The sequence below is a fragment of the Urocitellus parryii genome, unplaced genomic scaffold (genome assembly GCF_045843805.1).
Source record: "Urocitellus parryii isolate mUroPar1 unplaced genomic scaffold, mUroPar1.hap1 Scaffold_2978, whole genome shotgun sequence".
Taxonomy (NCBI): domain Eukaryota; kingdom Metazoa; phylum Chordata; class Mammalia; order Rodentia; family Sciuridae; genus Urocitellus; species Urocitellus parryii.
The window spans coordinates 1-26194 of NW_027552775.1; the positions used below are offsets into that span (position 1 = coordinate 1).

General features: G+C 35.3%; 1 pseudogene; it reads left to right on the plus strand.

Annotated features, from left to right (window-relative positions):
- The first annotated feature begins 6385 nt into the window (after positions 1 to 6385).
- On the plus strand, positions 6386 to 7503 carry LOC144251919 (induced myeloid leukemia cell differentiation protein Mcl-1 homolog; annotated as a pseudogene).
- The last annotated feature ends 18691 nt before the right edge of the window (positions 7504 to 26194 follow it).

Sequence of the window (26194 nt, forward strand, 5' to 3'; positions counted from 1 at the left end):
CCCTTCTGTCACTTGAAAATTCTTAGAGATAGAAAAGTACTCAGCTTGGCTCATGCCTTTACTATGCAAACTAATCCACAGCCATACCACCTCCATCAAGCCCCATACACCCCAGTAGAAGATAATATTCCTTTCCCAAGTTCTTTTTATGAAATGTACTGTACTCTTCTCACTGTGCAAATTGTGTAGTAAGTAAGGAGATTTCCTCTTTATGCCAACAGTGAAATCAGAGCTTTTGGTACTAATTGGGAAAATAATCATGAGCAAAAAATGGAGAATGTTATAAAAACATTGAAAGCTAAGAACAAATTTAAAATATTGTAAGTTAGGCACAGTGGTGCACACCAGTAATCCCTGCTACTCAGGAGGCTGACACAGGAGGATTGCAAATTTAAGGCCAACATGGACAATTTAGGGAGACCATGTCTCAAAATAAAAGGACCTAAGGCGATAGCTCAATGGTAGAGAGCCACGGGGTTCAATTCCAGTACTTAGGTGGGGGGAGTCTTATAAATGCATCTGGATAAAACAACTATGTGAGATTTAAGATCTAGTTAAATTTTCTCAAGTGAGTAAATGACATAAATACATTCTCTCTAGCTAAATTTGCTCAAGTGAGTAAATAACTTAAATATACTCTCTCCAAATGATAAAATTTCCCACAGAATTGCATGTGCTGGGCCATGTTCTTGAGAGATCTCAATGTAGAATATATATTTTCTTCCAATTTTATTCTAAATTTGTCAAATACAACATATTATTCAATCCTAAATCCGTTTTCCCAGGCATATTTTTAAGTCACTTGTTCTAGTAGTCAAAAAATACCTCACAAATACAAAACAGCCTGCAGAGTACTTCATTTGCTAAACAGTAAAGCAGCAAACCAAATTATCTGTTTCTCTTTTGAAGTCACCTGACTGCTGTCTTGCAGAAAAGCTTCATACAGCAGGTACAAGAAAACTGACAGCAAAGTTCCCTTGAGTCCCACTGGATCTCCTAGAATTTTCCCAGAGATTAATAAGAAGAAATCAGTTAATTATGTGGAGAATCTGTAGGATCCAGACCAATGTCACATGAATCTCAACAAGGAGATGCCCTGTCTTGCTAGCCATGGGACTAGGTACCACTAGTGTGCTTTCTCTGGGCAGAGAAGAGATCTCATTAAGAAGATAACCAGAAAAAAAAAGACATAGTGAGTAAGAAGAAAATGAGTAGCTCCTACAGTCCTCATTTTTGCTATGAGGAAGTGTCATACTTGATATTTATAACTTCCTTCCTCTATTACTCACTCTGTGGAGTCTCCTTCCACTCAGTTGTTCAAAAGGCCAGACTTATTTGTCGTGACTTGATCTAAACTTTCATAAGTCTGTGGCCTCTGAGTTCTAAGGTTGCTGAAGTCTTCTCTAACTCTTGCCCCTGGGTGTGGCAGTCCTAGGAGGCACTCCAGAGTATAGACTGTCCTTAGCAACCTTCATTCTCTCTGATATTCAGGAACAACCATGAGGAGCCAAATTGTTGCCCGACAGTCTCAACTTTAGCCCAGTGGTGCCATGAGTTCCCCGACAAATGATCTGCCTCCCTCAAGTCCACCGACCTCTATAACAACCCAAACTTTGAGTTTGGGTTAATTTAGATTTAAGCCTAGCGACATAATAAGATCAAACCCTCAATATTTATAGTTTATGTCAGGAAGGAATCTGTTCATATTTGTTAATTTTAGTTCAAGATAATTTAGCATCTTAGTTCAACAGGTCAGTTTTATTATTGTAAATAAAAATGATAATTGATTTAGATTTGTGATATCTAAATTGAAATCTTTCCACATCTATGCAAAGTATTAGAGTACATAAGAGAACTTATAATTCAACATCATTATAAAATTATAGTTATAAATTATATATACATATAAGATTCAGTGTGGCTTATTACATTTACAAGAATAAAATAAAAAAAAAAGAAGATAACCAGTACTCTTCACATTATGCTTGGAGATAAGTTTATCAACAGAAAAGCATGCAAGAACTATCTTTTGAAGGGTGATAGAAGTCAGATTGTGCCAGAAGTTACATGGCTGATAAAGAGAAGGCCTTAGGGAATAGCACCTTCTGTGTATTTACCACATTCAAGTACTGTCCATGCATACACATAAAATGTCAGCCTCCTAGAGTTGAAAACATTTACTGAGACTCCCTCACATCATCTTAATTAAAGCATATAATCTAGAGATCAATTTATTGAATTATGAGAATTCTAAATTACAAATGTAAAACATTCATATTGACCTGATCCATTTCTTCTCTCCATCTAGGAAAAAAAATCATGGAAATCAAATTGTGATTCAAAAACAGTTTGATCAAGGAAAAGTATTTGTAGGTCTCAAATATTATTGGATCCATGCTGTAGAAATTAATTCTTTGTCAGGTGTACTGCAAAATCCTTGGGCTGGTACAAGAGGGATGCTGTTTTCTTCCTCCAAACCCTGTTAATCAATGTTTTCTCACATTCCAACCAGTCCTTTCTTTAGACATCTTAATAACATTATCTCACAAGAGCTTGGTCTCCAGGGTGGGAGAAATTTTTCAGCCACTGAGTCACATGGTAATTTTCCAAATGTATTTTCTATAATTTTCATCCTTAGAGCATCTTATTTCTAAAGGTCTTTGTGTATATTCCATGTTTACTCTTAGAGTCTATGAGTTGACACGTTTAAAAATTGTCAATGATTGTATGACTAATAAGGATCCATACATAGGGACTGTTCAAAATATTCCAGTTTTCCTCCTTCAAAGAACACAATAGGATTGCAGTCCTATCCCCTTGAAGGGATGCATGACCACTGACTAACAAAAATGTTGTAATATTATTATGAGACACTTGCAGTAGAAGACTTTAAATTCCAGGCATCATGAGACATGCTTATTTTCTCTCTGACACATCATCTGGTGATGTTCAGGGAGTAGAGGCTTCATCAATCTTGATCCCGAAGTTCATAGAACATCCATGATGGGCATGTGGTATATGTGAAAAAAAAATACTCACTGCTGTCTTAAGGCACTGACATTTGTAGTTATTTACTAATGTACCATTTCCTAACCCATTCTGACTAATATCAAAGATAAAAATACCTAGACTGTCCCCTGGTAATTTCCAGTTCTACTTTCACTTAGAAGTATTTCATGCTCACCATCTAGAAAATTAAATAAGAAAATGTTCACAGCTCTTTCAACTAACAAATTATACTTCTATCATTTATACTTATACTTCTAATTTACTGAAGATTTTCCTGGGCTCTGTCTTTAAGTTGATGTCCATATTGACAAATCTGTGTTTTCACTCAGCAGCCCATCCAGATGAATTTCCAATATTTTTATCATCTGATCATAGGACTTTCCTTTTTACAAATCTTTTAGAGAAAGGACTGCATTTTTGATAGTATAAAGGAAGACTCACAGACAAGGTCTTTGCTATGTTTAAAAGAAGTTTTTTTCTTAGGCATTTGGGAAATAGTAGGTAAAACAAAAGCTACTTGTGGCACTACAAAGTAGAAAAAAAGAAAGAAAACAAAAAAAAATCTAACTGCTAAGAATATATTGAGGAGGGGGAGAAGGCTCACTTTTGGCATGGTAGCAACATTAAAATACATACTTGGAGACTCACAGCCAAGCTGAGTTAATTGAGGTTAATTGAGATTCCTACACCACCCACATGTATGAATACATAAAATTGTAAATAGTGATGGGCTAGAGCCAGGTCTTCTAAGCTGAAGAGTGCTATTTATATGCATCAATTTCCAAATTCAAATTCAGTAACGTGTCAATGGTAGAGAGAAATAAATCATAGTAGAAGCATTTTGGTCACAATAAATAGCAAACACTAGAACTCAATAGGTCTTTGCCTGAATATTTGTTTATTTTCCAAGAGCCTCTTTTTAAGTATTTACTAGTGTAGCACCATTTATAAAGTATAACTAGGAAGTAAAAATAAATTTTATCCTCCACACTTGAAAAATATACCTTCATAATAACCTAGAAGGTCATGTTTGAATTAAATCACAGATTCCTTATTATTCCACATCAGTATTTGGCAGGGAAGAGAGTCATTCCCTAGTCTCCAGCCCCCAGATTGCAGTGTGAAGCCCTAGCTTCCTCCTTTTCTCATTCCATCCCAGTGTTCAACTTGCCCTAGGAGGGAGTTCATGTGAACGTCAGAGCCATTCCAATGCACACAACTAATAGGACCTTTTATGCAAGCAATATTTATTCAGGATCTGTAAAATGAGGACATTTCTTTATGTACAAGACCTCATCATAAATATCTGAGGGACTCGAGATGAGAGTATAAAAGAAGACTCCCAGAAAAGGTGAGTTAATTGAGGTTAATTGAGATTCACATGTGTATACCCCATACATGCATACAAAGCTGCCTGTAGACCACTCCCTTAAGCTTAGAAGCATATATACCTGTATGGTAAGATAACATCAGTGGGCAGGAAGACGGGAAGGGAGCATTCACATACCCTAGAAGCAGACACAAGTCTGGAGGGGTCTGAAAAGTCAAGGTCTGGGATCCCAGACCATTACTAAAAATAATGGGATGGTGTGAGCTCCAGCTGGTCCATTAATCCCAAAGATAAATCATCCTTTGATGAGTGGTACAACTGGAAGTGGACAAGAAAAGAGCCCACTAAAACACAGAGCCCAGAATAGGGGTCCTTACTGCCTATTCAAAAAATGGTACCAAATACAGAACTTCCAAAGCCCCATGAGTTCTCATTCCACTGATACATGATATAAAATAAACAAATAATTTTGAAGATCAAATTATCTATATTTCCATCCCTCTTTATAATCCAAGTAAAATAACAATATTAACCACCATTTATTAGCAAATAGCAAGCTTACTATTTTCTCAGAGGTTACTAAGTTCTTGAAGACTGAATGGCTCAAAATTCAGAATTTGGTTGTTACTTTTAGTTAGCAATAATTTATATTATTTACAATAATATAATAGAGTTATGTTATATGCTAATATTTACTTATCATAAAATACTTATTATTGGATGGCCTCAGGGCAGCTTACCACTCATTGAAAGTGCTCCTTCCATCTATCCAGATGAATCTTTTGAAAATTCTGGTCTGATCATGTTCCTTGATCAGGGTCCTATCACCATGCATGACAGAAGCACTTCCATTATTTATCAGAGAATTAGAAACACAAGGGCAGAGTGTAAGCATATTGGCTCCAAAACCAATGCTACCCTGTACATGCGTTGGTATCTTCTAAACTTCTTGAGACACTATGGCCTTATTTCCTCCACCTGCAATCCACAATGTTAGCACTAATTGCTACTCAGGATGGTGCACTGAAAGCCATGTGTGAAAGAAAGCAGAAGACTGTAAAGGGCTACACCACAAACAGGGAAGAGCCCTCAGAAAATGCCTCATGTTATGTTCTTCAGTCTTAAGGAGGCTTATTTCAGGGCTGGGGTTGTGGCTGAGCGGTAGAGCGCAGACCTAGCATGTGTGAGGTCTGAGAGGTTTGAGCCTCAGGACCATATAAAAATAAATAAAATAAAAGTTTTTTTTTTTTTTTTTAAGGAGGCTTTTTTATTTATTTTAAGGTATATTTTTAAAATAATTATTGCATATATTTGCAGTACACAATGTATTGTTTTGCTATATGAATACATTGTGAAATGGTTAAATCAGACTAATTAATGTACACATTACCTCATATAGTTATCAATTTTTTTGTTGTGACAACATTTAAGATCTATTCTCTTAGAAATTTTCCATTATACATTATTATTAGTTTATAGTCATCTCTATAATAGGTCTCCTGAACTTATTTATCCTATGTAAATGAAGCTTTGTACCTTTGATCAACATTTCCCTAGCTCCTCACCCCAATCTCCAGCCTCTGGCATCCACTCTTCTACCATTTGCTTCTATGAGTTCAATGTTTGATTAAAAACATCAGATTTATCAAGATTAATATATATATGTGGTCTGGTTCAAAGAATTGAAAAATCTTCCACTACTCTTTATTACATCGATGAAAAAATGCCTTGATAATTAGAATTCCAGTCTAAACACGGTAATTCCCCTGGAGTTAAACTAGTGTCCCCCATTTTGTAATTTACGGAGAAAGTTTTCGCATAAAATTTGTTGCTTAAAATGAGACAATAGGCAAAATGGTGAAATTTCTCAATAGAATGCTAATAGCTCTCCAGAATTCATTATTTACGTGAGAATATATTCACATAGTATTATGTATCTCAGCCTCTTATCACATCTAGTTAAAAATAAATTGTAGACTACTTACTTCTACCTCCTTCGAGTGAGCAGTCCAAGCCTCCATAGTCTCACAGTGGAGGCGGCTTGGGATGTTCGGCTTTAAGAGGAACAAGGTCATTGGACTAAACCTCTATTGCAGGGGCGCGGGGCTGGGGGCCAGGGGTGGCGCCACCCCGCCAGGAGCACAGCTATCAGCAGCCAAGAAGGGGGCATAGGCCCAGCAAGAGGCAGGGGGAGGGGAAGCCGGCGCGCTCTCTGGCAGAAGCGCCAGCGCTAGCTCTCCAGCCGCGCAGGCGCAGGACGCTGCCCTCGACGCCGCTGCCTGAGGAGGAGGAGGGGGAGGAGGAGGAGGGGGAGGAGGAGGAGGAGGGGGAGGAGGAGGAGGAGGAGGAGGAGGAGGGGGAGGAGGGGGAGGGGGAGGAGGGGGAGGAGGGGGAGGAGGAGGAGGAGGACCGGCGGCGACCAGCGGGTCGGTGGCCGCCAGCAGGAGGAGGAGGAGGAGGAGGAGGAGGACAGGCGGCGACCAGCGGGTCGGTGGCCGCCAGCAGGAAGGCGCTGGAGACCCTGCGGCGGATCAAGCGAAGGAGTGCAGCGCAACCAGGAGACAGCCTTCCAAGGTAAGGCGGCGCCGGGCGGACCTAAGGGCCTTGCGGGGCCGCCAGACGGGTGCTTTTGGAAGTGCAGTCCTGTCCAGAGACGCGGAAGGGGGGGGATGGCAATAGAGTGTGGCCGCCCCAGCTCGGTAGCGCCTGTGTAGAGCGACCTCCCCGCCGCGGGTGGGCAGGCAACCTCTGCCCGGCCCAGACAAAGGGGCCACGAGGACGTGCGTGCTTTTCTCCCCAGGCATGTTTCGGAAGCTGGACATCAAAAACGAGGATGATGTCAAAAGTCTGTCTCGCGTGATTGTCCTTGTTTTCAGTGACAGAGTAACAAACTGGGGCAGGATTGTGACTCTCATTTCTTTTGGTGCCTTTGTGGCCAAACACTTGAAGAGCATAAACCAAGAATGCTGCATTGAACCCTTAGCAGAAAGTATCACAGACATGCTCCTAAGGACAAAACGGGACTAGCTTGTCAAACAAAGAGGCTGGGATGGGTTTGTGGAGTCCTTCCACGTAAAGGACCTATAAGGTGGCACCAGAAATGTGCTGCTAGCTTTTGCAAGTGTTGCTCAGTAGGAGCTGGTTTGGTGTATCTAATAAGATAGCTAAGTACAATAGTTGACTCCAGACACCAAAATTTCTGTGAGATCAAATGTATTTATGAAGTTGGACTTCAAGCTGCCCAGACTGTAACCTCCAAGAGCGTCACTCTAGCAACCTAGCCAGAAAGCAAGTGGCAAGAGGATTATGTCTAAGAAGAATAAATACATGGGAAAAGTAATCCCCCTTGAAGATTTCACTGTATGAAAGAAGCAAAGTTCACTTTCAGCACCAAGCAAACTGGGAGGCCACAGAGGGGGAATGTTAGATTTAGTCGAAAAACTTAATTTCCTTGTCTAGAACCAGAAGAGTGGTCAGTAGCCAGGCTAGTCATAATTTCCCATAGTGTGAAAAGAGAAGCACTAAGATGCCAATGATCTGTAAAGAATAACTTAAGCTACAAGTAATTGAGCTATGACTAGAAGCCTCATTACTATGCACCAGTGAAGGGAAGCTTTTCCTCTGTGATTAGCTTCCCCGGGTATATTTTCTTGAATAGAAGACCCAAGTGTTTAGGACTTTTATGCCTGTTCTACTTTGGCTTGATTTGAATGAGTCTCATTAGCATAGTAATGGCCATGAATAATTGAGTTAAGGCTCATTTAGTTACACATGTGGAATATTCTCATTTTTAGGACAGAAACAGCTTGTAAATGTATTTGTCTGTAAAAATGTGTGTATTTTTACAGAGAAAATATTTCTGTGAACACAAAGGGAGAAAAGTCTTGAATTTAAATTTTGAAAATTGTAACTTCTGTAGTTAGGAATCTATTTCTTCTTACAGCTTTTCTATTCTAAACTTTCTCCAGGTCAGTTCTAGAGTATATACAGAACCAGTTTGTAGTTGTATGCAACCTGGTTGTAGTGGGACAAATCTGATTTATAACTATGTAGGCTTTAATTTTCCAATCTGGTATTGGTAAGTATTCCTTAGATAGGTTTTTCTTTGAAAACCTGGGATTGAGAAGTTGTGGAATGAAAATTAATCCTTTCACTTGGTTATGTATGGGTTTTCAATAATTGAGTCTAAGTGGAGTTTTGAGAGGTGGTTTTTAGGGGTGGGGGAGTAGGCTAGTGACTTAAAAATAATAGGATCTGATTAGGCAACTAATCATTTGAGTTCCTTACGTTTGACCTGATTTAACTGGTAAAATTTAAACTGAGTGAATGAGCTCATCTTTAAAGCTTTTACTGAAAGATTTTCAGCTGTTCCAAGTGGGACTTATTAGCATTGTTTATAAAAAGATAACATTAGGTGGATGAAAGACATTTGATTCCTTGTTTGCTTAATAAGTTGTAAAATGATGGGCTGGGGACGTGGCTCAAGGGGTAGAGCACTTGCCTGGCATGCGTGTGGCCCGGGTTCCATCCTCAGCACCACATACAAACAAAGATGTTGTATCCACCCAAACATGAAAAACAGATATTAAAAATCAATCTCTCTCTCTCTCTCTCTCTCTCTCTCTCTCTCTCTCTCAAAAAAAAAGTTGTAAAATGATGGCTTGGAAAAGCAGGCTAGAGTCTAACTATGGTGCTATTATGAGGCTTGCTTGTTCAAACACAGGTTTAAGCCTCATACATCAATAAAAGAAATACTGATAAAAATAAAATAAATTGTAAAAAACAAAATTAAATCTCTAAACTTAATGGTATTGGGTAGCAGTTTTCATTAGTTAGCTTTCCCCTCCAAAGATTATGTTTATAATTAGTTAAAATTAACATTTGCAAAACTTCTGCACTCTCTTTTATTAATACTAGAAAATGTTGACTTTATGCATGAATAGGGAGCTGGTAAAACTAGTTTTGAGTTTTAATTACCTAGACACTTGGTAATTTCTCCCACTAACCAGAAGGTAGGCTTAGACTAATCACATCCAACATCCCTGAGCTTCTATTTGCCCTGAGTATCTGATGAGGGCACTGAACCTAGTAATATTACAGATTGTTTCTTTCTGGCTGAAAGAGTTCTGGTTCCAAATTACTTTTCTTTCTAAGATCAATGCATAAGGCAAAAATTTCCAGAGCTTCTTTTTTAAGTTCTCAAACAATGCTGGAGAGATGGGGTGACAAATTTAACTTTATAAAATTTTTAAAAAGAAAACAAACAAACAAAAAAACCCACAAAACCACACCCATCACTGAAGCAGAATAATCTCAAAAACAATTTAGTTGTGCCAAACAGAAGTTCGAGATAAAGTCTATAACTCTGAAGAGGAAAAATATGGTGGTTGATAAGGAAGGAAAAAACACACACTCATACCCCAAGTGATGCTATGAAATAAAAAAGAAACAATTATCCCATCAGATAGGACACTGCCCAAACCCCGGAGCTTTGTTCAAGACAGGCAAAACTACTCCTTCCCACCAAAACCAAACTGATATTTTATGAACAAAATTACTAAAAATGCAGCAAAATAATGAAGTGTGTAACCTTGTCATGATGCTTCAATGGGACTAATTCAGGTGTGTTCAGTTTAAAAATAGACATCAATTCATCCTCGTATATAAATTTTCTGAAAGAATTTGCTTTTAAATACTGATGACACTTGATTTTTTCCCTTTTGAATTTTTATTATGTTTGCTCCAATAAAGCTTTAAATAAACCAAGAAAGTTCAAGAAGGAAATTATTTCCCCCATTTTACCATGTTTTTCTTTGGATTACCATTCACATTTGTCATAAGGCTAAGAAAGAGATCATGAAGAATAGAAATGACCTGCCAAGTTCCTGAATAGATACATAAATAATTTAACTTTATCAGCACCCTAGTTTTTCTAGTTCTTCCACATACCCCATGTGCCTCAGGCAGCCTCACATTACGAAGGTCCTGATGTCTCCACCTCTTTTCTGATCAGATGGTTTGGAGCAAGAGTCTCAGGTTTCCCCAGTGACTGAAATGTGCTTTTCCCCTCTCCACTTCAAATGGCCTAGACAGAAAAAGAAAGACGTAAAGATCATAACAATTGGGAATGTGATTAATATTTGTGGTTGCCAATTGTTACAGCTGTGATCACTTCAACAGTAGATGTGACATGGGCACAGTGCCATCTTTAATACAGGAATGTTGTTCATCATGGTGGAAAATGCATCCTTTAAATGGTGCACCCATTAAGTATCAGTGTTTCATATTTCAAGTTGCATAAAAATTATTTCAAGCGAGAAAACTTTCAAATCTATTAATAAGCATGTTATTAAAACAAATGGAGTTTAGAATATATACACTTGGAACATGAGTGATAAAAATAAATGACATATTTAAATTGTCTTAATGTTAAGATACGTCTAGATGGATTTTACTATCATCTGTATGTTATTTCCTAGCCTATTTCTATTTCTGTTTCTTGGGTAATTGCATTCAATTTTTCTTTGGGTTGATGTGAAGAGTCAGTGAGTTTCTATATAAAGCACTTAGAACACTGAGTGGCATAAAGAAAGCATTTGGTAAATGCAAACTATTAATTCTACTACTATAACCACTGCTGCTTTTAATTCAATTACTACTATTATAACCCTACTGTCTAGGTAATTAAAACTCATATTATTTTTATTTTTTTTTCTAAGTTTTGTTGTTATAATTTACAAATAAATATTTATACATTTATTGTACCCAATGTGATATTTTGATTATGTATACATTGTGAAATAATTACCATAATCAAAATAATTAATGTCTATCACCTCACATAATGTGCCCGTGCATGCCTGTATATGTAGTGAGAACACCTGGAATCTACTCTCTTATTAAATTTCCAGCATCTAATATAGCATTAATTATATTAACTATACTATATTAGAGCTCCAAAATTTATTCATCCTGCATAACTGAAACTCTTTGCCCTTTGACCAACATCTTCTTTTTTCCCCAACACCCAGGCCCTGCCAACCACCATTCTACTCTCTGTTTCTATGAGTTAAAAATTTTAGATTCCACATACAAGTTAGATCATACAGTACTTGTCTCTCTCTGCCTAGTTTAGTTCACTTAGCATAAGTCCTTCATCCATGGTGTTACAAATGACAAAAGTTCCTTCTTTTATATGACTAGATAAAAGTCCATTACATGTATACATATACACATACACATGTGGATCCATTGGTTGATTCCATACCTTTACTACTGTGAATAATACTACTGTTAACATGATACTTCAGCTATCTCTTCAACACACTGGTTTCATCACTTTTGGATAGGTAGGCAATAGTGAGATTGATTGATCATATGGTAGTTCTATTTGTAATTTTTTGAGGAATCCCATTCCTGTTTTCCATAATAACTGAACCACTTTGCATTCCCTCTAACAGTGTGCAACACTTCCCCATTCTCTATAGCTTCAACAACACTTATTTTTTGTCTTTGTATCACAGCCATTCTAATAGTTGTGAGGTTGAATCTTATTTTGGTTTGGGTTTATATTTCTATAATATATATGTACATACATATATATCATAGAAATATATATATACTGGGGATTGAACATATGAGTACTTTGTCATGTTGCTTCATCCCCAGTCCTTTTTATTTTTTACTTTTTTATTATTTTTTAGGCGACATTTACTAAGTTGCTGAGGCTCTCACTAAGTTGCTGAGGATACCCTCAAACTTACAATCCTCCTATCTCAGCCTCTTGAGTCACTTGGGACTACAGGTGAGAATCATTGTGCCCAATCTCTGATAAAAACTTGATTAAGCATTTTTCACAGACCTCCTGGGCCATTCTGGGCCATTGGTAAATCCCCTTTGGAGAAATGTCTGTTCACATCCCTTTTCCAGTTTTTAATAGGGTAATTCACATTCTTCCTAGTAAATCATTTGAGTTCCTAATGTATTTCAGTTATAACTTATTATTAGATATATTGCTTGCAAATATTTTCTCCCATTCTGTTGATCATCTGTTTTCTCTGTTGATTGTTTTCTCAGCTGTACAGAAGATTTTTAGCTTAAGGTAATCTCATTTGCCTATTCTTGCTTTTATTTACTGTGCTTTTCTGTCCATATCAAAATATCATTGTCCAGACCCATATCATGTGGCTTTCTCCTTATATTTTATTCCAGTAGTTTTCATTTGGGTGTATTATTTTAATTCATTATTCCATTTTGAGATGATTTTTATTTAGGGTGTGAGAGAATGGTCCAAATTCATTCTATGAACAGAGATATACAGTATGGCATCACCATTTGTTGAAGACACTGTCTTTTCTTCATTGAGTGTTTTTGGAAACTTTGTCAAAGACCAATTAACATTAAATACATGGATTTATTTCTGATCTTAACTTTCCATTCCATTGGTTTATGTTTTTTTTTTTTTTTAATATACTAGTGCTATGTTATTTTGATTGCCATAGTACTGTAGTGTACTTTGAGTTACTTGGTGCCTCCAACTTAATTTTTCTTTGTTATGATTACTTTAGCTATTTGGGACTTTTATGGTTTTATAGAAATTTGGATTCTTTTTTCTGTTTCTTTGAAAAAATGTATTTGGCATTTTGATAGAAATTGCACTGAAGGCGCAAATCCCTTTTAGTAATATTCATTCTTCAAATTCATGAATCTTTCAAATTTCAATTAGTTATGAATCTAAGGTATTTTCAATTTTCAATTACTTCTTCAATTTATTGAATTATTGTCTTAGAGTTTTCAGTTTGTATATCTGTCATTTCTTTAGTTATACTGCATTCTATGTGTTTTCATTGATGATATGGTAAATTGTGTATGCTCTTACTACCTTTTTAGAACATTCATTATTATTGTACAGAAATAATGTGGTATTTGAATGTTGATAGTATCCTGAAACCTTGCTACATTTGCTTGTTACTTCTAAAAGTTTTCCTGTAGACTTTATGGTGCCCTGTTATAATATCATGTCATCAATGAACAGAGACAATTTTATTCTTTCCTTTCAAATTTTATGATTTTTTTTTTCTTCTTAGGAATTAGGCAATAAGAGCCTAAATTTCTCTGCCTATAATTCCAATATCATGTTGAATAGAAATGGCCAGAGTGGGCACTCTTGTCTTGTTCCTGTTATTAGAGATTTTTTTTTTTATTTTTTTATCATTTGTTGTGATGCTAGTTGTGGGCATATCATACATAGCCTTCATTATGTTAAGGGACATTCCTTCTGTACCTCTTTTCTTGAGAGGGTTGTTATGAAAGGATGTTGAATTTTGTCAAAGACTTTTTTTTCTGCATCTATTGGATGGTTATGATGTTTTTCCTTAATTCAGTCAATGCAGTTTATCACATTTATTCATTTGCTTATATTGAATAATCCTTATATACCAGGAAAAATCACACTTAATCTTGGTATTTGATCTTTTTAAGCACTAGATTAATTGTTCTAGCATTTTATTGAGGATTTTTACATCTATGTTCATCTACATTGGCCTGTAATTTTCTAATCTTTTAAAGCCCTTGCCTAGTTTTGGTTTAAGGGTAATACTGGTATATAAAATGAGTTCAGAAGTGTTCCATCTTCTTTTATTTTTTATGGAAAAATTTGAGAAGAATTGTGTCAATTATTCTTTAATTTTTTTTTTAATTACCAATGAAGCTATTAGATACTGGGTTTTTCGTGGTTGAAGGATTTTGATTATTGATTCAATTTCACACCCATTAGTAATATGTTCAGATTTTTTATTCTTTAATATTCAACCTTCCATATGTCTCACACATAACATATATATGTAAATGTTAACCTTCTTGATAAATTGACTTATTGCCTGTTGCAGTTTTTTACCTTGAGTCTATTTCTTCTGGTGCAAGTAACCGCTATTATTTTCTTTTGGTTGGTCTTTTCACATTCCTTTATTTCCAGCCAATATATGTTCTTAAAGCTACTGTAACTACAAAATGTTTTGTATAAGCATCATGATAACCATTGTATACCCACAAAAAAGCCTCTACTGATTTAGTAATGATAAATGGAAATTAAAGCATATCACTACAAAAACAAATATGAAGTAGTAAAAGATGTCAGCAAGACAAGAAGAATCAAACAAGGAACCATACAACAGAAAGAAAATTAATAATGACCTATCAATAATTATCCAATGAAAACACATAAGTTAACCAAATGGGGAAAAAGACCAGACTCAAATGTATTTTGCCTACAAGTAACTCACTATAGCTTTAAAAAACACATCCCCAGCCCTGAATTTTTTTGTGACGTATATACAGTGAATTGAACCCAAGAGATACATCCCCAGTCCTTTGTGTTTAATTATTTATTTTAATTTTAGGACAGAGTCTTACTAAGTTGCTGAGAGTCTTGCCAAATTGTTGAAGCTGGCCTCAAACTTTCTATCCTCCTACCTCAGCCTCCCAAGTCACTGGGGTTTCTAGCTCCAACTCTGCATATTTCATGTTTTTGATATCACGAGTTATACTTTTATATTGTGTGTTCATTAAAAATTAATTAAAATATACTATTTTAAATACCTTTATCTTTCATATTATAGTTAAAAGTGATTCATGCACAATCATAATTGTTTTAGACTATTTCAAATTAGACTCTATCTTAAATATTTCTTATGAATTTTCATGTTGTTCATATCCTTTTGCTTGAATTTTAAGAACTTCCTTTATAATTTTTAGTGCTAATAAACCCCTACAGCTTTTGCTTGTTTTGGAAAGATTTTTTTAATCTCTCTTTCATTTCTGAAAGACAACTTTTCAGATAAAATAATCTTGTTTGGCAGTTTCCATCAGTACTTTTAGTCTATCACCCCAGTCTGCAAGGCTTCTACTGAAAAGTCTGATGTCTATATAGAAGTTTCCTTGTATGTAAGAAGTTGTTTTCCCCTTGCTCTTTTCAAAATTCTTCTTGACTTTGATTTTGTGACAATTTTATTATAATGTATATTGGTCCAGATTTCTTTAATACTTTAGTTAAGATGCTTTGGGCTATATATATCTAGATATTTATTTCCCTCTCCATTATTTTCTGTCATTATTTCTTTAATTGAGCTTTATATCTTATTCTTTCTCTCTGCTCCTTTTGAATTCTCTTAATGTTTGTGTTGTTTCACTTGATGGTATTACATCATCCACGTAAGGTTTTTTTCATCCCTTTTCATTCTTTTTTTTCCACCTTTTTCTGATTGTGTATTTCAAATGACCTGAAACTCTCTGTGAAGACTTTAGTTCAGTCATTGCTCTTCATCTTCAGATTTGTTTGCTTCTTTTTTTATGCTTCCCATGCCTCCATCAGATAACTAATTTTGTACACATTTTCCTGATACAATTTAGTTATCTCTGTGTATTCTCTCAAAGCTCCCTAATTTGAACTAACTGGATTAATTTGAATTCTTTTTCAGGAAGTTCATAAATTTCAATTTCTTTAGAGTCAATACCTGGTGCTTTTTTTTGTTCTTCTGTGTCATATTGTCTTTATTATTCAGAATCCTTGTGCCCTTGTTTTGTGTCCGTGTATTTGAAAAGGTCAGTACCTCTTCCAGTTTTTGAAGACTGGATTTAGCAAGAGAAGTACTTTGCTAACAGCTACATTCAGAGAGTTTAGGTCGGACAACTAAACCAGTGGACAGGTCGCCTTGCTGCTGAAGTGTTCTGGCTGGCTGTCCTTGTTTTACTAGCCAGGTGGGCCTGGAAAATGGTTTCATAAGAGTGGGATAAGTTTGAGTGTCTGATTGCTGATTTAGTACCTGGACGGATCCATGAGGTGGCCCTAGTTCCACGTGGGTAAGTCTTTAAACAAATATTTTTGTTTGACAACCAAGTCAATTTCTCTTTCATACGATGCCATAAGCAGTTAACACTATTCTCCCAAACCATCAAGTTTAGAAAAAAAATAAAAATAAAAACCTGTTAAATTTTTTGTTTTGTTTTTACTTTTCCTTCAAACAGAATACTATTTTTTTTGTCTTTATAATGAAAATATTACATTCTTTCCATCCCATAAATATTGCATTCTACAAATTATTAATGGTATCCTTTAAAATTTGGAACCTCATATTTTGAACAAAATTTGTAAACTGGAAGGTAACTATGAGAGAGCATTCTGGAAAGTGTAGAATCTAAATGTCACATCTCTTGAAAAACAGAAAAACTGGACTTATTTATCTTAGATAAGAAAGAAGATGAAGAGGGCAGATTAAAACAGTTTCAATAGCAGAAGCACTATTATTATGGAATGAATGCATCTTATATTGTTTACAAACACTGTGTTAGAACCAATAAGTGAGATGTATTTTTGAAGTATTTTCTTACAAAGAAGATCATCATAAAGAAAATAAACTTTCAAGACATATGTGTTTGTTTTATGTGCATTGTTACATTTAGGTATCTTTAGCCTTTGGTTTTTATCAACTAATTTTAGTAAATAAATAATCCAACAACTTAAAATAGATTAGGTTAAAGACCAAAAGGATATGAGACACACAAACTTGGATACATGCATATAACTGTTTTAGTTCTTTCTATTGTGTCTGTGGGCTTACCATCATCTATGTTAATAATTATTTGCTGTGAAACCTGAATTTTCCCTGTCTGCTTGCCACTGACTGGAAAACCTTGAAATAAAAAAGAAAACTTGGTATACATGCAGGTGTAGCAAAGATATCCACTGCTGGGTGTCCATATGAACAATTGTCTTCTGTGTTGTATTTCTTGTTATCTTTAATTGATTGTAGTTATTGCTCTTTTGATGCAGAGCTGGCAAAATTTGATTTAAATGAGTTAGGAATTTGTTTTTCTCATGATAAAAGAGATCTAGATGTGACCATCTATTCCTAGTAATATGATTTTACAGAAACATGGGGAACCCTGACTTCTTTGTAGATTTGTATATTTTTTGATGCCTCTTGATGGCAAAATGACATCCCTGTTCCCAGTACCACCTCCACATTCATATCCAGAAAGAAAGGAATGGAAGTAAGTAGGGGAAAACAGCATGTGGAAGCCAAGTCTACCTTCTTTTAAAATGTTTTCCTGCCCAGAAACTTCCAAACATATTTCATCAATTTGGCCAAAATTACATCATACATCATACATATACATCTTAGCTATAGAAAAAACTGGAAATATAGCTATTTACCCTCTTATACTTCTATGAAGAAATGAAAGTTGATCACAGATCCTTTAAGAATTACTCAAGTAGTCATCTTCTACACTAGGGTGTCCTGGAGCTTCTCAGCTATCAACACCATTTTCCTCCAGTCTTATTTTTTGTTTACTTTCATAACCATCTCAACTTCCCTTATCATTAGAACTTCATGGTTAACTTTGTACCCTCTAATGCAGTGTCACAAAGGAGATATTTATTGTGTATTTTAATGGTAAGTTTAATTTCATATATGAGGAGGAAAAAGAGAAACCATGCATCCAGGCATGGTTATATCCTTCTGTGGTGAAAACATGAATTGAATAACTTGATGACGGACGGGCAAACTACAATATATGGGCCAGATATGGTCTACAGGCTGCTTTTGTGCACTCCGTGAGCTCACAATATTTATTACATTCTTAGAGGGTTTAAAAAAATAAGAACATGCAACAGAAATGTACCCTGTATGTACCCTGTATGTACCCTGCAAATTAAAAAAAAAGATACTATATTTCCTTTTACAGATAGTATTTAGCAACTCCTTACATAGATTTTAAAAAAATAGAAATCTTGTATTTCTATTTTTCTATTTTTTTTCCTTAGCTATGAAATGTTATTTAAGGATTTGATTATATTATCCCAGAATTTCTATTGAAATCATTACTGTTCTTTGAAACTGTATATGTGAGAAAATATTCCAAACTGCCCCCTCCTCTTATCAGGAGGGGCAGTTTGGAATATTAAACAAATTGCCTACCCATTTCACAGAGAAATTAATGTTAGGACTTGCCTAAAACCACTTACTTAAACTCATGAGCTAAATTTTCAGAGTTTAACTAAATTATACTTTTAATGATTTTAAGTAGTAGTTCTGTCATGTCATTATACAAATTAAAAAAAAAAAACAGGAATTCCCAAGTAGAAATATACCCAAGACCCAATGAATTGTATTATAGCTGTAGTGAGTTAAATGAAGAAACAATCTTCCTTGTCTTGATGTTCTTCCATTAAGTGACTAAAACATTAAAGCTAATGATTTGGAAGGAACATGTGTAACAGTCAACTAAAGTTGCTTTATTTTAATATTGTGTATTTTTAAAGTTATTTTTAATGTTATATAAAATCTTTGCCAGAAGTTCATGAAAAACAAGGATCAATTTTGTCTTATTAGTGTTGAACCACCTAATTGCTATAAATGGAAGGAATTTTACAAACCTTCATCCTGTGTATGTGTGTGTGTGTGTGTGTGTGTCTGTGAGAGAAACACATGTATCTCAAGGCAATGGAGTTTCATTTCTATTGTTCACATCACCTTCTATTAATGATTAACTGATAATTACCTGGGAGATTGAGACGTTTTACTTTCATGTAAATTATATTTTTTCTATATAAACTCTAATCCTTATTTATGCGTTCTGGAAAATAAAAATGAAGAAAGTGAAATTTAGGGCACTGTCATGTTTTTGGATATTAAGTATAAAGTCATTAATGGAATCAGGATCAACACTGGGGTTTTAAGTCTATAAAACTACAGTGGCTCACTTGCACTAGATTTTCTTTCCCATAGATATGCATATCTCCAAATTTGGTGGATCTCTTAATTTTAAAAAAGTCATATATTCTAAATTAAGATGAAGGTACATAAAAATAACCCATAAATGTTCAGAATAAACTAACCAAAATATCAAAGCACACTATTGATTTATACCAAAGCCGAAAGTTTCAGAGAATAAAACAAATTCCTTGCATAACTTAAAGTTGTTGAAAATATTTCATTGAGCCAATGTACTACATCAGAAAAAGAGTAAATAATAAACCAGGTGGGGTAGACATGCATGTAATCCCAGCAGCTCAGGAGACCAAGGAGAGAATCACAAGTTGAAAGCCAGCCTCAGCAATTTAGCAAATATTGTGTCTCAAAATAGAAAAATAAAATGGGTAGGGTATGTGGCTCAGTGGTTGAGTGCCTCTGGGTTCCAATTCATGGTACCAAATACACACACACACACACACACACACACACACACACACACACATATATATATATATATATATATATATATATATATATATATAGAGAGAGAGAGAGAGAGAGAGAGAGAGAGAGAGAGAGAGGGGGGGGGAGAGGGAGAGAGAAACCAGAGGTAACATTATGTTCTAACTTATAATATGCCTTAAAATAAATTACATCAATATTCCCTTGATTAAAATAAGTTTCCTAGTTAAGTATTATGAAAATATCTTAAGGCCTTATACAATTGAGCATCAGTTAAAATAGCAAAGGCACGATTGTTATACTATCAATTTGTGGAACATTTTTTCACTTAAAAACAAATTTCACAGCCTTTATCAAACATAAAAGTATGTATGTCATTGGTTCTGAATTTATTATCTAAAATTTCTGTGAGAAAAACAAGGAATTCTTTTTATCTGAATCCTGGCCAGGATTGGTTCTGAATTTATTATTAAAATTTCTGTAAGAAAAACAAGGAATTCTTTTTTATCTTATTTACTTTTAGCCACTGTGTTTCTGTTTATAGCATCTGAAATGCTCTCATCAGAACAAAGTCCCCAGAATTGATAAGTCAAATCTCAGGCAGCTAGGTGACTAACAGAGGCCAGAGTCCACTTGAACTGTGCACAATCACAGAGGTCAAGTTTAGATCCACTCCTTCTGACTATTCCTTTTAACTCTGATTTAACAGCATCTCACTAACAGGATTTACCTTCAAACACCAGAAACATGCATTGTGCCATCCAAAAGGCAGAAGCACTAGATGGGAATCACTTGATGCAAATCCTCTGGAATGATGGGACAGAGTCTCTCTACCCAGCTGTATGGCTGCGAGACAACTGCCAGTGCTCCCATTGCTACCTGGATTCTGCAAAAGCACGGAAACTTCTCCTGGAAACCCTTGATGTGAACATTGTTATTAAAGACCTGGAGTTTGACAAAAAAGGTAATAACTCTAAAAAATCATTTCCTTCTCTTCCAAATAAATAAAGGGGCTAGTCTAAATTATGTCAAATAACTTGTTTTTATGTTATTATGTATATTCCAACTATAGAATCATGTTAATGTAGTGCTCAATGCAAATTAATCATACTCAGTAAATGAAAGTATAAGCTATTATTATTACTTCTACCATTTTTAATAAAATCTGCATTATTGCTCATTATTCTTTCCATGAATGGCATTGAAGACACAACTATGTCAGTGGTTCTGAGCCTCAGTTTATTTATTTGTAAACTAGGGATTCTAATAAAATTTGTTCATAGTAATGCTGTCAGAACTCAATGAGATAAAATGGCTTAAAAAGAATATTTTAACATACTGCTCAACATACAGTGGACACTCAAAAAAATAGTACTGATGATTTTTTTAAATTTATCATTGTATTTTTTATTAGTTAGTAGTTGTATAAAGTTTTGCCCTGAAAGAATAGTTCTCAAAACCAAATGAGGCGTGAACAAATTTACCAGAATTCTTATCAGAAGGGAAGGTTTAAGCAGAAAGGGCATCCTTTTCTCATTCTTTTATCTTTGTCTCAACCTGAGGACCAGGTGTTCTCACTTTTATTAGTAATATTATTTCTGTCTCATTATCATTACTCTTTGTAATACCCTTGCCGGGAATCATAATTACTGTCTAACTTCAGTCTTCACAGAATATTTGGGGATCACAAGTTTAGAGACTGTAGAAAAAGGACTTTGGGTCAAGCCAAATTCTACTTCTTGCACAACTATTTTTGTGGACTCATCCTCAGATGTATTACCTTGACTTGCAAGTGATAACTAGATTCCCTGAATACCTTAAATAGCATTGAGAAATGATGCAACCAGAGAGGACACAATTATTTGGAAGTATAATGTACACTTAGGTGATATTTTCTTTCTATTACAAGGTGAATATCACATGGCCAAATGAGCATTGCAGTGAATTTGAAGCTGATTGGCTGAAGAAAAGATGTTTTTCCTGGAAGGCCAGAGCAAAACTTCAAGAAGAATTGTTTTTGCCAGGTAATCCTGCTACAGTCTTCAAAGCCACTTAAAACCATTACTATCAGTAAGGGTCTTTTTAAAAGAATTATTTTAATCGTACATAATTGGAGAGGGTACTCTTTGATAATTTGATACATGTATAAATTTCAAATCAGGGTAGTTAGTAATTTTATGGTACATACTTATGAGATGCACTATGATATTTTGATACATAAACGTCCAGATATGATCTGTATTTCTATCTCTTGATCATTACTTTGTAAGGATTTTATGGTAAGGAATTTGCTCATCAACAAATTCAAACCCTATGATTTTTAAAAAATAATATTGCCACTTATATAAAATGTTTAAAATGTTACCACTAAAGATCATTTGGGTCAAAATGAAAAGAAGTACAGAGGAGTTCTAAGACATTGAAAATAGGTGGAACAAAAGAATTGCAGCAGACTGTGTCTTTATTGTCTAAAGTTAAATCTGGCTTCTCACTGGTACTTTATAAGTGTTCCCTGAAAAGGAGCAGGATGAACCAGAGGCAGACTTCTCCTTAATAACTTTTTTTTTTATGGCTGAAGACTTCCAGCTTATTTATTTATTTTTGAATTTTTAACATTTATTTTTTAGTTTTTGGCGGACACAACATCTTTGTTTTTATGTGGTGCTGAGGATCGAACCCAGGCTGCACGCATGCCAGGCAAGCGTGCTACCGCTTGAGCCACATCCCCAGCCCTCTCCTTAATAACTTTGTCTTAGTGCCAGAACAACACAAAAAAGCCAAGCAAGAATTCCTAACCTGGTGTCCACAGATGGAATTATGTGATCAATGCACCCACAGAATGGTGAACACAGCATTAAGTATGAGTGTGAGTTGAGCGTGACTGAAAGTATATGTGTTCATTTGCACACCAGCACATTTGTCTGGAGAGAGTGTATATGTGTCTCAAGGAGAATCTGTTGCCAGAAAAAATATTCAGAAAAGCAGCAGAGGATGGATTCTGTAGAAAAAAGAGGACTTATTTTTGAGCTAATAGACAAAATAAAATGAAATACCTAAAACAAAGAGAAAGATAATTTTAAAGTATAATTGTAGGAGATACAGAATAATAGAGCTAATGCAGAGGCATTCCTGAGGGTGGGAGGAGTGCATGACGTACTCTGCATCTTGAAGATTTGTTACACATGGGTTAAAGGCTAACTATCGTGAACAGGGTGATTTTTGTGTATTTGACAGAACCTTGACTAATACGAACACACTAATGTGACATGTTCCCTTAAACTTTTTCTGCTACTATTAACTAGACATATTGAAAGGCTACCCCTTTCAGCAACCTTGTAGAATTGTGTAACACCTCTGTGGGAACTCTTGAGTCAAAACCTAAAAAGAGATTTCACCTTACTCTTTCAAATTCTCAAGAATGTGGTAATTATCCATGGTTTTGAATGCTAGACTTAGAATACATTACTGTGCCTGTCACTAATTAATCACTGCACCAGATAGCTTTACCTTTTCCTGTAGTTGTCAGTACTAGGATATGATATAGTCACCTTTGTCTTTAAGCATAGACTAATCTTGTCAAGAATTAATTTTCTCTGCTTCCTTAGTCTGACCATTCTGTAGATGACAAGGTTTTGTTCTAGTGTTTTGTGTCTAAACCACCAGGAATCCATTTTTCCCTCTCTTCAATCCTGCTAGCTGGTTGAATACACATGAGTATCCAGGGAAAAATGTTTTTTTTTTTCTGCTTTCTTCCAATGAGCACATTACTAGATTCTTCAAGGAGTATCCAGTTACACAACTTTATAGAAATTGTCTGGGTCAAATTGTAGTATCTCAAGTGCATTATCTTTTAATTATTTTAGATTTCTTCTGGTACTCAAAGTATTTTTTTCTTAACTGCCCTAATTTTGTAATCCAGTTGGATTTTACTTTCATTTCCTTCAAGTTCTTCTTCAGATTATTTAAGGAAATAAAAGCCAACATTTTATTATAACAGCTTAAGCTTTTAAGCACTGTAAAACGATATGGTCACCCCCTATTAACATTTCTTGATTGCAGTTTTACAGCTTACATTTCTCATTACTATCAGGCAGTAGCAAAGTAGAAATGATACTACACTCAGTTAAGTAGTGGAAAAAACTGATCACAATGACAGGCTGCAATAACAAATAATATAAGGAGAACTGGCTGTAATGTAGACACTGGAAAATACTTTAATGATTTAAAACAAGATCAGATTTTCAAAATATGTTCCCAAGATGTGCAGTTGGTGAGTAAAAGAAGACACTAATGGTTCATTTTGGGGATATTGGTTCTATGGCTTTTTGCCTACAGAATTTGAGACTCTATTTCATTGCCATTGCATATTTTCAAACATCAGTACTCCAGGGCACCTAAAATTGAGTTACATTTGTGGAAGGATTTTGTTTTGAATCTCAATAGCAATGTCTCCTCCTCTGCTTTTCCTAAGAGTGAGGGCCACAGGATTTTTAAAATCTGGAGTCAAGATGCAGGGCACTGGCCTTGATCTTTTCCTGGAATGAGCTGTTGAATACAAAATTAAAAAGGCAAATGATAATCAGCTGTGGGATGGATTGTGGGACAGTCATGGAACAGACTAACATGGAACAGTCACAGCTAAAAGGAAGATGTGGATAATAATCATTTTTCCTGAATTTCTATTTAGTGGTGTGCCAATTTTGTGCTGGGGAATCTGCAAGAAAATACCAAAATAGAAAAAGCATTTGTGTCCATCCTTTAAGACTTATCATGTCTAGTACAGAACAAAGTCATGAAAACAAGTAAGCAGAGTACATTAAGTATATTGAAGCATGAAGTGAAGGTAAATGGTGACCCAGAAGAAGGAATTTGAGGAGATGAGGTAATGATGCTTGAGCCAGCTTCTGAAGAATTCATCAATTTTTTAGGCAAAGACAGAAAGTAAGGAAATTCTCTACAGAGGGAAAAAAGAAAACATGTAGAAGATCTTTGAAGTGTTAAATAGAGGGATGATTTGGGGAAACTGTTATAACTGTTGGTGAAGTTAAAGCTGCTAGGCAACCCAGGACAGGGAATGGTCCAAACTAGGAAGGGGCTCAAGTGCCCTGCTTGGCCCTCCACCCACAGAAAAGAAAGATTCTTCCTAACATAGAGTCCAGATATCCCATTACATGAGCATCCCACAGATTCTCATCCTATGAGGTCAAAGAAATGAGCTGAAGATCTTTACAGGTTTAAGATCACCTTAATTTTTTTGGCTGAATTTTACATTTTTGGAGTTGAGTCAGTTGATTTTAATAAAATGAATATTATTTCTCAAATGCCTACAAGTCTGTGAACAGCTAAAATGCTTTGCTTTGCTTTTGTTGCAGTCTCCCCTACTGCAGTGTGTGTCTTTGTCCCTGGGTTTGCATTTTTCTTATGAAGAGAGTGAAAAGATCAAATTTGCATTGTAGTCCCAGCTGTGTGCTGCATGGACTGTATGTGGAGAGACAGGGAACAGGGACCCATAGCATGGCCTAGGAATGGTACCATCAGAGACAATGATGACTTAAAGAGAAGAAAGGTTGGGAAGAATTTGTATTCAAAGAAACATACATTAACATATAGGGTGGGAAGTTGGTGGCCCCATTCTCTCATCTCTATCAAGTAAAAACTTGACTGATAAAGCCTAACCTATGAATATTTCCAAATACATGGATGAAAATTGAGGACTTTAATAGAATACTAAAAACAATATTGTATTATGCAATTGTTTTAACTTCTATGCAAAATTTCAATGTAATTATACACTCGTTTTTGTGACTGGTAAGCAAGATTGACAGAACTAAAATGGAAAAAAAATACTATATGAGGTACATAAAATGACTGATCTGCAAATACTTATTCTTTTATTAATACTCAGTGTCAAAATAAATGAATGTGTGCTTTTCTCTTTGATTTTAATCATCTCTTTGAATTGGTACTAAAATATATCAGACTCTGATTTTAATATTTGTTATGGAAAATTGAATTTTAAAAGTTATAATTTAGAGAAAATATCTTTTTTTTCAATTTGAGATTATAAGGCTCAGATTTCTCAGGACTCCAGGACTAAGCCCTTTATACAGTCAAAAGAGAACATTTTCCTCTCAATTCTGTATGCCTCTCTTATAGCAGAGCCAGCCTTGGCCATCTACTTAATCCAATGAAAACCCCTCAGTCTATAGCTGTAATCCCTTCCTTTGTTTCAAAAGAACAAGCCACAGAAGTAAAAACTCTCAAGTTACTGTCAGGGCCCTCTAAAATCTATTTGCCTTGCCCACAGCAAGGAAAAACACAGAGCTTTCCTTTCTCAAAGAGAACTCTGTTTACTTGAAGATGAAGATTGTTATTACAGTGTAAAGAACAGGGCTTGTTTGGTTAAGAAGCCGTTTTTACAGAACCTTGTCAAAAAGCAAAAATCATGTGTATATGTATTTAGTTGGAAACTAACACACACAATAAAAATGTCTAAGCCCATTTGTTATTTTATCCCATCTCTGAGCCTTGACCCATCCATTGTTGGGAGTCTTCGATGGAGTGAGGGGAGTGAGGGTATTTGTTTCACGGATTACTGTCCTTGGGGATTATAAACAGAGATGGAAGATTTTGTTTTTCA